The sequence below is a fragment of the Cupressus sempervirens genome, chromosome 7 (assembly GCF_028749045.1).
Source record: "Cupressus sempervirens isolate cs-2001-9-10 chromosome 7, ASM2874904v1, whole genome shotgun sequence".
Taxonomy (NCBI): domain Eukaryota; kingdom Viridiplantae; phylum Streptophyta; class Pinopsida; order Cupressales; family Cupressaceae; genus Cupressus; species Cupressus sempervirens.
Window position 1 is genome coordinate 150,550,047 of NC_143124.1, and position 12,178 is coordinate 150,562,224.

Sequence of the window (12,178 nt, forward strand, 5' to 3'; positions counted from 1 at the left end):
AAAGAAGTGTCACTATATGACACATTTCTTCTTTTTCTTCTTCATAAATCTCAACCAATTAAAATATGCTTGTAGAACTTGAACTTTCCTTTTGTACCTCATTTGCTATTTGGTCATTTTTCAATTGCATTATCTGAGTGAGTACCCTAGAGACTACTTCTTGATAATGTGAGCATTCAAATTCTGAATGACTAACTTTGTGTAACCTATAGAATCATGAAAGAAGCACAATATTTGAGTCTATTCACTCACCTAAAAATTGTATGTTTGCAACCATATTGTCTACAAACTAAGTGATGAGTTCTTCTTTTGGAGTATGGATTGCAGATCCTTTATTTAGATGGTTAGGTTTCTTGGTTTCATTTATGTCAAGAGACATCACTTTGTAGGAACCTAGCTTAGCTTGAAAAAATGCTACCTCATTTGATGTATTGTATTATGTTATCATTGTCTTTAGTTTTGGCTCAAAATTAATCTTGATCTAATTATATAGTCCCATCCAAGGTAGCCATAATAGAGAAAAATTAATCAAAAACCATCCTCTCAAGATATTTGTTCATTCTCTACTTAGTAATAATTCATACTTGTTTTAGGGATTTCAAGAACATGTATGTCTATAATTTCTTGAATTTGGGTGTCTATAGTTAATTATATTCTAACATCTTTCAATGCTCTAATAAATTTTACTTCTATCTTGTTGAGTTGTATCACTATCTAATTTGAGGGTTGAGGAGTGCCTCCTAACCTTTGAGCTATAAAAAAATGGCATGATTTTGCAAGAAGCTCCTAAATCTATAAGAAAAGTGTGTAGGTTCTTTCCAAAAATGTTGAGACTATGTAAGAAAGGAGGCACATGAGCCTTGTATTTATACATAGTAAGAATTGCCTCAAAAGTATTGACTTCTTGTGATGTTGTCTTTTGAGGGACAGTGTTCAGATTTGACATTGCCTTTGCATGATCAAGTGTTCTCAGCACTGCTTCCTTTTGATTAGGAAAATTTTATAGCATATCAAACATGGACATATTAGCCTTGGTTCTCTTTAGGTCTTTCTCTACATTTTACTTTTCAGTTTCCCATATAGGATTCTTTAGGATTTTAGAGACATTCCCTTGATTTTGATTTTTTTGCCCAACATAGGGTTCTTTGGTAGGTACTAGATTATTATTAGCTCTTGGATTGAGAGGTGTTGGATGTAATGCAAAAGGAATCCTATTGATCATAGGTTCCCTTTAGTTACACAAATTGTAAGTATTTCAATTGTCATTTTGTAAAGCTAACATCTCTTCTAGTTGAGAATCAAATTATTGACTGAACAAAAAAGTGAATTCTTCACTAGTTGGTTATTCTATTCTAGGATTCTATGGGGAATGGTAAGATTTTAACATCATAGCATTCTAGTGCATAAAAAAATCACCATTATTTCATTGTGAATTTTTGTTCATCTCTTAATTTGCATTGAAATATGAGTTTCCATCATTAGTTACATTTTGGTTATTTTCATAGTGGTTGGTGTCCACAAATTGAGCATTGTTATTTTTAGTAGGGATGCTTCCTTTGTTTGGATGAGTATTCCTTTTCTGATTCCACATTTAGGAAGCCTTTTTTGCAATTTGGAGGATTGTAATTATTTACTGCATTGTTATTTCTTGCATTATTGTTTCCATTGAAGTTCTTGTTTTAATTCTAACCATAGTTGTTGTTGTAATGGGTTGCATTTGTTCTCTAAATTTTTTTGTTCTACCCTTGTGACACCCTCAAACAGGTTAGTTCATTGGTAATCTCAGATAGTTTTTTTCATTTGATCAATCTTAGATGTGATGTTATTTTCTAATTCACTCCAATTTGTTTCATTTTTCTCAAAGAAAGAATATGTTGGAGGTTCATATCTTGCATAGGTTATGGTTGAAACTAGTATAGCTAGTGCCTATTGTAGTGGAAATGGATTTATTGGAATGAATTGACTAGGCATTAGTGGTATTCACTTGAGCTAGAACCATCAATCTACCCCATTAGGATTAGCTTTCCTGGTAAAGTTAATTTCTTCATTGGAGACCTTTTCTAATGTGTCAATGTTTATAGTAGGTAGCCTTTATAGAAAGATAGTCATGAGATGGTCCATAGCATTAAAATAAATCTGAATTGCAACTTCAATTAGTATGGTATAGGGTGTTTACAATTTGTGGTAAGCCATATGAAAGTAATAAATGAAACATGAAATGGTCTCCATTAGATCCCTTTTGATTGATATAAACTGATGATGTATCATAGTCAGGTTGATGAATTTTTTAAATTGATCAAGGAACAATTTTTTGAAGGTGGCCCAATTTTAGATACATCCTAGTGGAAAACTCATATACTAGTTAAATGTAATGTATCCCAATGAGTATGAGAATAAATGGAGGACCAAATTCTCTTATTAAACTTACTTCTGATTGTATTGTTCTTTAAAAACTTTGATATGGTCCTAAGCTATTCGTGTTTCTTTGTAGATGTCAAACCTTGTGTAGAATTTCTTAGGATTCTTGGGAAGATCATTAAGTGCACCTTTCAAGTTAATTGGTGAATCTTCCACATTTTCAAAGAAGGCCATTGGTGGAGGATTTTGTGGAACAATGGGTGGAGGTTGGTTCAGAGGTAGAACTAAAGATGATGAAATTTGGAATGGAAGTGGTAGAATTCTTGGAAATCTTTTGTCACTACAAGGGTTTCTAAAATGACTAACTTCTAAGATGTTTGCTTACTATCTAAAGATCTTAAAGTGCACTAAAATAGAGATAATGGATCAGGCTCTTCCATCTTGTGTTAATTTTGGAAAAAGAACACCTCTACAAAAGCACACTTTATCGAAACAATGCACCTATGCACCTTGTGCACCTGTTCACCTTTTGATAGTTTTTGATAGAAATTTTTTTGAACTTACAAAAAATTTAGAATTTCAAAACAACAAGTTTATTTTCTATTTAGAATGGTATAAGGCCCTCCTTCTAACACCACTTTTGTTGAGCTATCATTTTGTATGATGCTTAAGAGAAGGAATCCTTTCAAATTCATCTCTTGAAAAGCTAATCTAGACTATAAAATGTGCTCTACTAGGGTTTGTATGAACCCTTTCTATTGTGTCACTTGGCATTCAACATTAAGTATAGGAACTCCTTTTAGATTATAATGGCCTCATCCCTCTCCAACCTAGCAGTTATTGCTAGTGTTGGAGCTGTTGCTACCTATGAGAATGGCCCCACCAAAAAAACACCCATGTAAATTTTTCCCCAAAGTGTTCCATGAGGTAATTCCTCTCCCAACCTAGTTCTGAATATCTATGCTTTTGAATCTTCTTGCCATTCACTAGAGACCAAAACCCTTATTGGGTATTTTGTGTGTCACACTCCATTTGAAAGCACACTGTGCAAATGGGTTTCCAAGGCTTGGACCCCCTAGGGGATTCACCTTGAAGGGATTCAAAGCCTCACTAAGGGGATTTTTCTATTTTATTTTTTTAACCCCTCCCAAGTTGAGAGCATTTTTCAGCCATCGGTCGTGGATAGTTCACTTGACTCTACTAGTTTTTTAGAGATGGTCTGGAGACTTTTGCATCTTAGATGACCATAAACTTAGGGTTCTAGTTTGGGTAGAGTTCACTAGGTTTCTCATCCCTTGCTAGTCTTCCCTCTCAGAAATTGCCCAAACTATGGACAAAGTGATTTGTGTGGAACTGGAAAAAATTTTCAATCAATGCCTGCACTCAATAGAGGGTTTGTGTTGAGGTTGACCTATCTAGGGACCTTAAAGAATTAATGGAAATTTAGAGTGGCGCTACCACCTTTACCTGAAAGGTGCTTTAACTGAACCTACTGAAACTTTTTATTGCTGCCAATCTATTAGTTATAAGATTAAAGATTGTCCTCTACTTGAGCACAATCACTTTCTAGTCTAGGAAACCAAGCCAACTCTAGCCATTTAAAAAAATGAATGGACAATGGTCATTAAGAAAGGCAAGGGCACTACTAAGCCAAGCCCTATTTCTCAAGAACCTAGCCATCTTAGCTCTAGTGTGGCTCCTCTTTCTCTCACGACTCCTGAGGTTCACATGGTCATGCCACCACCTATTTCAAACCCTATGTCATAGGGGACAAAACTACTAGAGGTTCAAGCTGCTTGGGTTCATGTGCCTCAAGAAGCTTCTATGATTTCCTCTCAGGCTCTATCACTCTTATAGCCCTAAAGGCTAGAATGTTGTCTCTATCAATGGGGATAAATGAAGAGTCATCTCTTTGGGTGACCCTTCATTTGAATCCTCCACTTTCTTGCACAACAGTTTCTCCTCTCTTGGGGATGAGGAGAACATGTAAGCTTGTTTGTAATGCATTTTCTCTCATGGAATGTGTGGGGGCTAACAAACCTCCCTAGAAAATATTTTGTTCATGATACTAAGCGTAGGCTTGGAAATATTAATGTATTGTGTCTACAAGAAGTAAAAGTCTTTGGGTTTCTTCTCAACTCATCCTACCATGCTATATGGCCAAATGGTGTTAGTTTTTCCTCTCAGCATGAAGCTAGTTAAGGTGGTGTAGTCACTCTTCTCTCCCATTGGCTTTTTCCTTTTGTTATTTCTCATCATTTTGACCCCATGTAGAGAATTGTTTGGATTTTTTTGTCTTTTCAAAATCATTCTTTTGGCATTGTCAATGTTTGTACTCCTTTCAAAATCATTCTTTTGGCATTGTCAATGTTTGTGCTCCTAATGATGTGGTCAAGCATTCACACCTATGGAGGTGGCTAGTTGATCATCTATTGCCTGCCACCTGGATATTCTATAGAAATTTCAATATGATTGAGTTGGCTATTGATAAAATGGGCCTTCTACCTTTCTGATGGTTAGTTGAAGAGAGGGAAGCCTAGTTTTACATGTGGAACAAGTTGGGTCTTTTTTATCCCAATGTTAATCGTTGTTGGCCTGATGGCATGTGGTACACTTGGTCTAACTTTTGAGAGGGATCTAATAGGTTCTTAAAAGGATAGACTGTGCTATTATTTTTGCTTAGTACTCTTTTTCCTTTTATCACACAAGTATGCTACATATCAATCCTCTCCTTGATGTGACTCTTTCTAACCATTTTCCCATTCATTTATCCATCAGCTAGCATTTTGCCCCTCCTTGTAATTGTAAAACTTAGTTTTACCTTAATACCTCCTTACTATCACATCCAACCACTGCTTCTCATATTTTGACAACTTGGAATCTTGAACTTAGGCCCCAATCAACTATTGGGTTGATTTAGTGGTGGAATGATGCCATCACCCATATTGTGAGGTTTCTTCACATTTATGGGAGACAGTTGGCCACCTACCACAAGAGATCGTATGAGGCTACTACCAAAGATCTTTGTATGGCCACTAAAGATCTTACCATGAATTCATTTGACATGGATCTCTAGGTTTAGTTTGAAAACCTCCATCACCAAAAGCAAGTTTTAGATAACTATAATGCCTGGGGAGCTCAACTTAAAGCTCACCTACACTAGTTAGAGGTTGGAGATCAAGCTTACAAGGAATTTTTAATGCATTGAGGGCTTACCACTCTGGGGTTGGGATTAAATGCATTTTGGAGGGTCAACACTCCTTTTGTGAGCTTCATAACATTCTTCAAGCTTTCATTCATCACTATGAAAAAAATTTCATGGCATAAGGCCCTTCAAAAGCTTGAAATCAAGCCTTGCAAGCTTGTTTAGATGTCACTCCTAAAAGGCTCGCTCTAGAACAATATGTTTTTTTTGAGTAGAACTCAATTTAGTGGACCTAAAGGAGGCTATTTTCTCCATGGTGGATGATAAGGCCCCTAGTTGTGATGGTTTCCATTGTGAATTTTACAAGGCCTTTTGGGAAGAAATCAGGCTGGACCTGCATAAGGTTTACCTTGAAGCCCACAATTCCTACTCTTTAGGCAATATTATTAATAAGGGAAATATCAAATTCATACCTAAGGTGGGTGACCCTGAAGATATATGTAATTGGAGGCCCATCACCTTGTTGAATGTCTCTTACAAGATCAGTGCTAAGGCTCTCTCTTAAAATCCATCATCTTCTTCCTCAGATTATTCACCCTAAGAAAATGGGTTTTATAAAATCTTGGTATATTCTAGACAATATAATTGATGTATGGGAAGGGATAGAATGGGCTTGACACTCCAAGCAATAGGCTATCTTTCTTAAGATTGATTTTTCCAAAACCTATGATTGGATAGAGTGGCCTTTCATTCTTGCAATGCTTTAGGTGCTTGGGTTTGGCCCTACTTCTTTGTAGTCAATCCAGATGTTTTTTGGGGATGCCTCTACTTGCATCTCTATTAATGGTCATCATTTTCAAGCCTTTGGTCTTTATCATTCAATACAACAAGTCTATCCTCTGGTGCCCTCTCTATATGTGTTGGTTGTTAAATGCTTTGGGTACTTACTTGCCAATGCCATTTCACAAGGGAGGGTTTGTGGTATTTCCCTTCCAAACTCCCTTGATCAACTTGTGAATGGTCATTTTGTGGATGAGGATAATGTGGGTTCTTAATGTAGGAGCATCTTGGGTGCAAAGGCAATCGTGCATCACCCAAAAATATTTTATTTTCAATTTTTCTATCTTGATAAGGACTAGTAGATGGGGTGGTTACTATTTATGGGAACTTACTATTTTTAGTAAGTTTCATACAATCTCAAAATATTCTTAGTTTCTATAGGAAGGTTCATTTTAGATTTGTAAGCCTACCATAAAATTCTCATTGCTCAAGCATTAGTATCAAAGAAGTTATTGTGGATTTTTGGTGGAAAAATTTGTAGAAACATCTTTAGGCTTAACATTGGAGGCTTTAGAGTGCCTAGATGAGGTCTGAAAGCTCATTGGAATGGTGCTAGTGCCATTTCAAGCCTATAGATCAGGAGCTAACATTTCTAGAAAGTGTTTATAATAGCCAATCAGAGAAAAAATTCATGAGTTATAGCCTTCAAAAGTTGGGCTATTGAAATTTCTAAAAATATTGCCAAAGATGCATTTGGCTGACTCTGTGTATTGTTAGGGTTTGTCAGCCCTAGGTATTAAGTTTGAGCATCTAGAAAGGCCCAAATATTATTTGGGACAACTCTGGGTGATAGTTTGAAACCTATCTTGCAAATTATTATAATAAGGAAACCATGTGGGTTAGCATATTGTACTTATGAGTTTTGTAATTTTGCATTTGCAGTGTAAATAAAAAGTCCATATTTTGTTCTCACATTTGTTATTGTTTCTTTGTTTTTGTTATGAGTTTATAGTATTAAGGGGAGAACCTTGCATTAAGTGATATCAAAGCTAGAGTTCTTGAGTGTGTGTATAGATTTCCAACTGTGAGGCAGTTCACACTAAGACTATGGTTTGGGCTGAGCATGTAGATAGATTAGATCTATAAGATTTTCAAAATCCATGAATATGAGTTTTAGTTTCTAGATTTGATTGTGTGTAGTTTTTTATCATCAATGTTTTGGATCATACTGCATGATCCATCATCAGGATGCTAGAGAACATGAAGAACAAATTCTCTAGCATCCTGATGATGGATCATGCAGTATGATCCGAAATGTTGATGATAAAAAACAACACACAATTGAATCTAGAAAATAAACTCATGTAGACAGATTGCTGATTGTGAGGTAGTTTGCACCAGGGTTTTAGTGGAAGCACAAAAATGCCTCCACATAGAGAGCATGGTGGAAGAGTTGGAGGTGTTACACCTGAGGGTTTTCAAGCCCTCCAAAGGAAAATGCAAGCATTGGAAGAACAAATGTGAAGAGGAATAAATCTTCCCATAAGAGATGAAAGTGAGGATGGGGATGAAGTAGAAGAAAATGCTAGAGAAGAGGTAGTTCTAAACCCAAAAGAAGAGAGGCTTTTTATGGCCATCTCTAAGATTGATAAAAGACATAAGTTTGAAGTTACCACATTTTTGGGAAACCTTAACCCAGAGGAGCTGATCAATTAGATCAATGAACTAGAGGAGTACTTTAAGTATGAATATATTGATGATTCTAATATGGTCAATCTTGTGAAGGCAAAACTGGAGGGACATGCGAGGATTTTGTGGTAGGAGGTTTAGTTGGAGTGAAATAGAAAGGGAAAGGACAAAATTAGTAGATGGGATTAGATAAAAGATAAACTAAAGAAACAATTCATTCCTATGGATTATGAGCTTGATCTATTGAAGAAAATGCAAGGGTTGAAGTAAGTGGGAAAATTTTTTCAAGAGTATACCAAAGAGTTCTACCAAGTTCTCATTAGAACTTACCATGTAGAAGCTAATAAGGAGAAAGTCACTTATTATCTTAATGGGTTAAGGTCAAGCATTCAGGATGAGCTAAGTCTAGTTTTAATGAGTAGTATTGAGGAGGCATACCAGTTTGCCCTAAGAGTTGAGGAGAAATTGAGCAAAAAGTTTGACAACAAGAACAATGGAAGAGGTCACAGTGGAAGACTTGGTGGATGATCTTATAGTGGTCATAATGATGATCAAAAGAACAAGGATGAGGCTAGAATTAGTAGTCAAAACTGGAGGGGAAATAATTTTAATCATTTCCATGATCAGAACAATAGATATTAGAGAGGAAGAGGCATAGGACAAGGATCTAGAAGAAGAGGTCTTTGTGGAAAATGTTTTCACTACAGAGAAGGGTGTAGAGCATTTCAGTGTACCTAGCACCAAGGAAGGATAGATCAAAGAAAAAAAGTTCAGGCAAGAGTTGCAAATGTTGATGAAGATGCCAGATCCTCACATTTAGAAGATGTTGAAAAGGGAGAAGTCCTAGTTAACTAAAGAATCTTGCTAAGTGGTGAGAATGAACCTAAACAAAGAAGGAGCTTGTTTCACACAAGGTGCATATGTGAAGATAAATTTTGTGATGTGATCATTGATAGTAGAAGTACTGACAATCTAGTGTCATAAATAATGGTCACCAAGTTGAAGTTGAAAAGGCAGAAACACTTGCATCCATATCATATTCTTGAGTGCAAGATGAACATAAGGTCATGGTCAATGAGCAATGCTCAATGAAGTTCAAGATTGGAAGCTACTAGGATGACGTACTATTTGATATCATACCTATAGACATATGTCATATGTTGTTGAGTAGGCCATGTTAGTTTGACAAACACATTGTACATGATGGGCAAGCAAATACCTACACTCTAACTAAGGATGGAGTGAAACATAAGCTAAAGCCATTGAAGGATAAAGAAGAGAAGGTATGTAGTTCTACCAAAATATGCTTTGTTGATGGAAAAGAGTTTCTTAAAGGTATGAAGCATGATTATATGTGTTTTTCTATAATTCCTAAAGATAGTAAAGAAGAAGTAGAGGAGCTACCTATAGCAGTTGTAGATATGTTGGGAGAGTTTTCTAATATTTTATCAGATAATGTACCTAATGGGTTGCCCCCAGTGAGGAAGATTAGTCACTAGATGGTTTCAGGAGCCAATTTGTCAAACAAGGAAATGCATACAATGACACTAGTGGAAATTGAAGAGTTGAATAGGAAAGTTCATGAGTTGTTGTAGAAGGGGTTGATTTGAGAGAGTTTGAGTCCATGTGTTGTACTAGTAGTAGTAGCACCAAAGAAGAATGGAGAATGGAGGACATGCATAGATTCTCATGCTATAACCAAGATCACCATCAAATATAGATTTTGTTTGTCAAGGATGAATGATATTATGGATTGTTTCAGTGGAGCTAAGTATTTCACAAAGATAGATCTAAAGAGTGGGTACCATCAGATTCTTATCAAAGAAGGTGATGAGTGGAAGACTACTTTCAAGAAAAGGGAAGGACTATATGAGTGGTTAGTCATGCCTTTTGGGATAACCAATGCACCAATCAATTTTATGAAGCTCATGAATGAGGTACTAAAGGAGTTTTTGGGTAAGTTTATCATTGTTTACCTAGAAAATATGTTGATCTTTAGTAAGACATTATAGTAGGATTTGATTCATATTCACAAGGTTTTTGATAAGTTGAGGGAAGAAAAGTTGTTGATAAACTTAAAGAACTACATTTTTGTAGAGAAATATTTGGTGTACCTAGGATTCATAGTCTTCATTCCAGAGAATTACGTGCGAATGTAGGTCTTTTCAAGTGAGTGGCCCCGAGATGCATCTTCTATCATTAATCTCCAACTAATCAATGGTCAATAAAACTATTGTATTTAATATTAATAATATGAAAGTGATGGTAGCTAACTTGGTAATAGTGACACTAATGTAATGATGTTATGACATTATTAATAACACACTTAAGATAGTACACAAGTTGATACTTGAAGCGACTATTCAGTAGTCAGTACAGTCACTAGCCAATACATGTGCAAATTTTGTTTTTAGATTAAATATTTTTTTAGTTTACCATTGAAGATTAGCCAAGACCATTATTATTTATTTTCCTACAAAACAAGTAATTCACCTCTAATATTACTAATTTATTTTAGGCAAGGGAAAAAATAGCCATCATTTATTTATCTGTTGGCCAAAAAAAATTAATTCACCAAATTTAAAATAATTTTTTCTAGGGAAAGACAAAAAATTGCCAACATATATTATTTTATTTCTCTATATGAAACAAAAAAATTGCCCTCGACATTAAAATTTTCCTACCCACAAAATGTTGGATTCACCAGCATTTTAGGCTTTTTTTTTGGGAGGGGTTTCTTAAAGTTATCACTGATGGATTTTGTTCTTGGATTACTAAGGATGAAATGCAGCCATGATTTTATTTTTGTTGTGGTTGATAGGTTTTCAAAAATGGAACATTCTATTTCTTGCAAGAAGACTAGTGATGTTGTTCATGTGGCAGAATTACTTTTCAAGAAAGTGGTGAGACTACATGGTCTGCCAAAGAGTATAGTTTTAGATCGAGATACCAAATTTTTTGGGTATTTTTGGCATACATTGTGGAAGAAGTTCAAGAAATATTTGAAGTTTAGCTCATCACATCATCCATAGACTAATGGATAGACAAAAGCTGTGAATCGTAGTTTGAGAAACTTGCTAAGATGCTTGGTTGGAGATAAATCGAAAGGATGGGATATGATTTTACCACGGGAAGAATTTTCATATAATAATTCTATCAACAAGAGTATTGGTAAATCACCATTTCAGATTGTATAAGATAGTAGTCCTAGGAATGCTTTTGAATTGAGGTAGTTGGATAAAGGAGAGACAAGTAGTGCTAAAGTAGAAGATTTTACTAAACGCTTGAAGAACATTCATGAGGAGGTGAGGAAGCACATCATAAAGATGAATACATAGTATAAGTCTAAGGAAAATGTGAAAAGGAGATATAAGGAATTTTAGATTGGAGATGAAGACATGGTTCATTTTAGAAAGGAGCATTTTCTAGTGGGTACATATAATAAGTTGAAGATGATAGTGAAGAGGCAAGATTCTGGCAATATGTATGAAGTGGAGCTACCCACTGAATTGAATATTTTATAATTGACAAAGTATTATGAAGGAGGTAATGGAGATGAAGTTACAAAAACATAGTGGAGCATTCTAGTAGCTAGTTTGGCTACAAAATAGATTGAGGAGATACTAGATAGTCATGTTGGAAAATGTACCAGAAATAGCACTTATGAGGAATATCTAGTCAAATAAAAAGGGAGGTTGGTTGAGGATTCATTATGGCTAGCAAAGGAGGAGGTTAACCATCTTGGTTTTTCTTTGAACACCTAAGATGTGATAGGGTCACTTCTCAAATTACCCTGGGTTTCTGATGTAAGAGCATCTTGGGTGTAAGAGAAATCTTGTATCAACTAATAATATTTTATTTTCTACTTTTCTATTTTAATAAGAACTAGTAGACAAGGTGGTTACTATTTATGGGAACATACTATTTTTAGTAAGTTTTTCATATGAGCTTGGAATGTTTTCATTTTCTATAGGAAGGTTCATTTTAGAGTTGTAAGCCTACCATAAAAATTTCATTACTTGAGCATTAGTATAAGATAATTTATTATGGATTTTTAGAGGAAAATTTTGTAGAAAAATATTTAGGCTTACCCGTTGGAAGCTTTAGATTGCTTGGATGAGATCCAAAAACTCAACAGAAGGGCGCTGGGATAGTTCCAAGCCTGTAGATCACAAGTTGACATTTCTAAAAAGTAGTTATAATAGC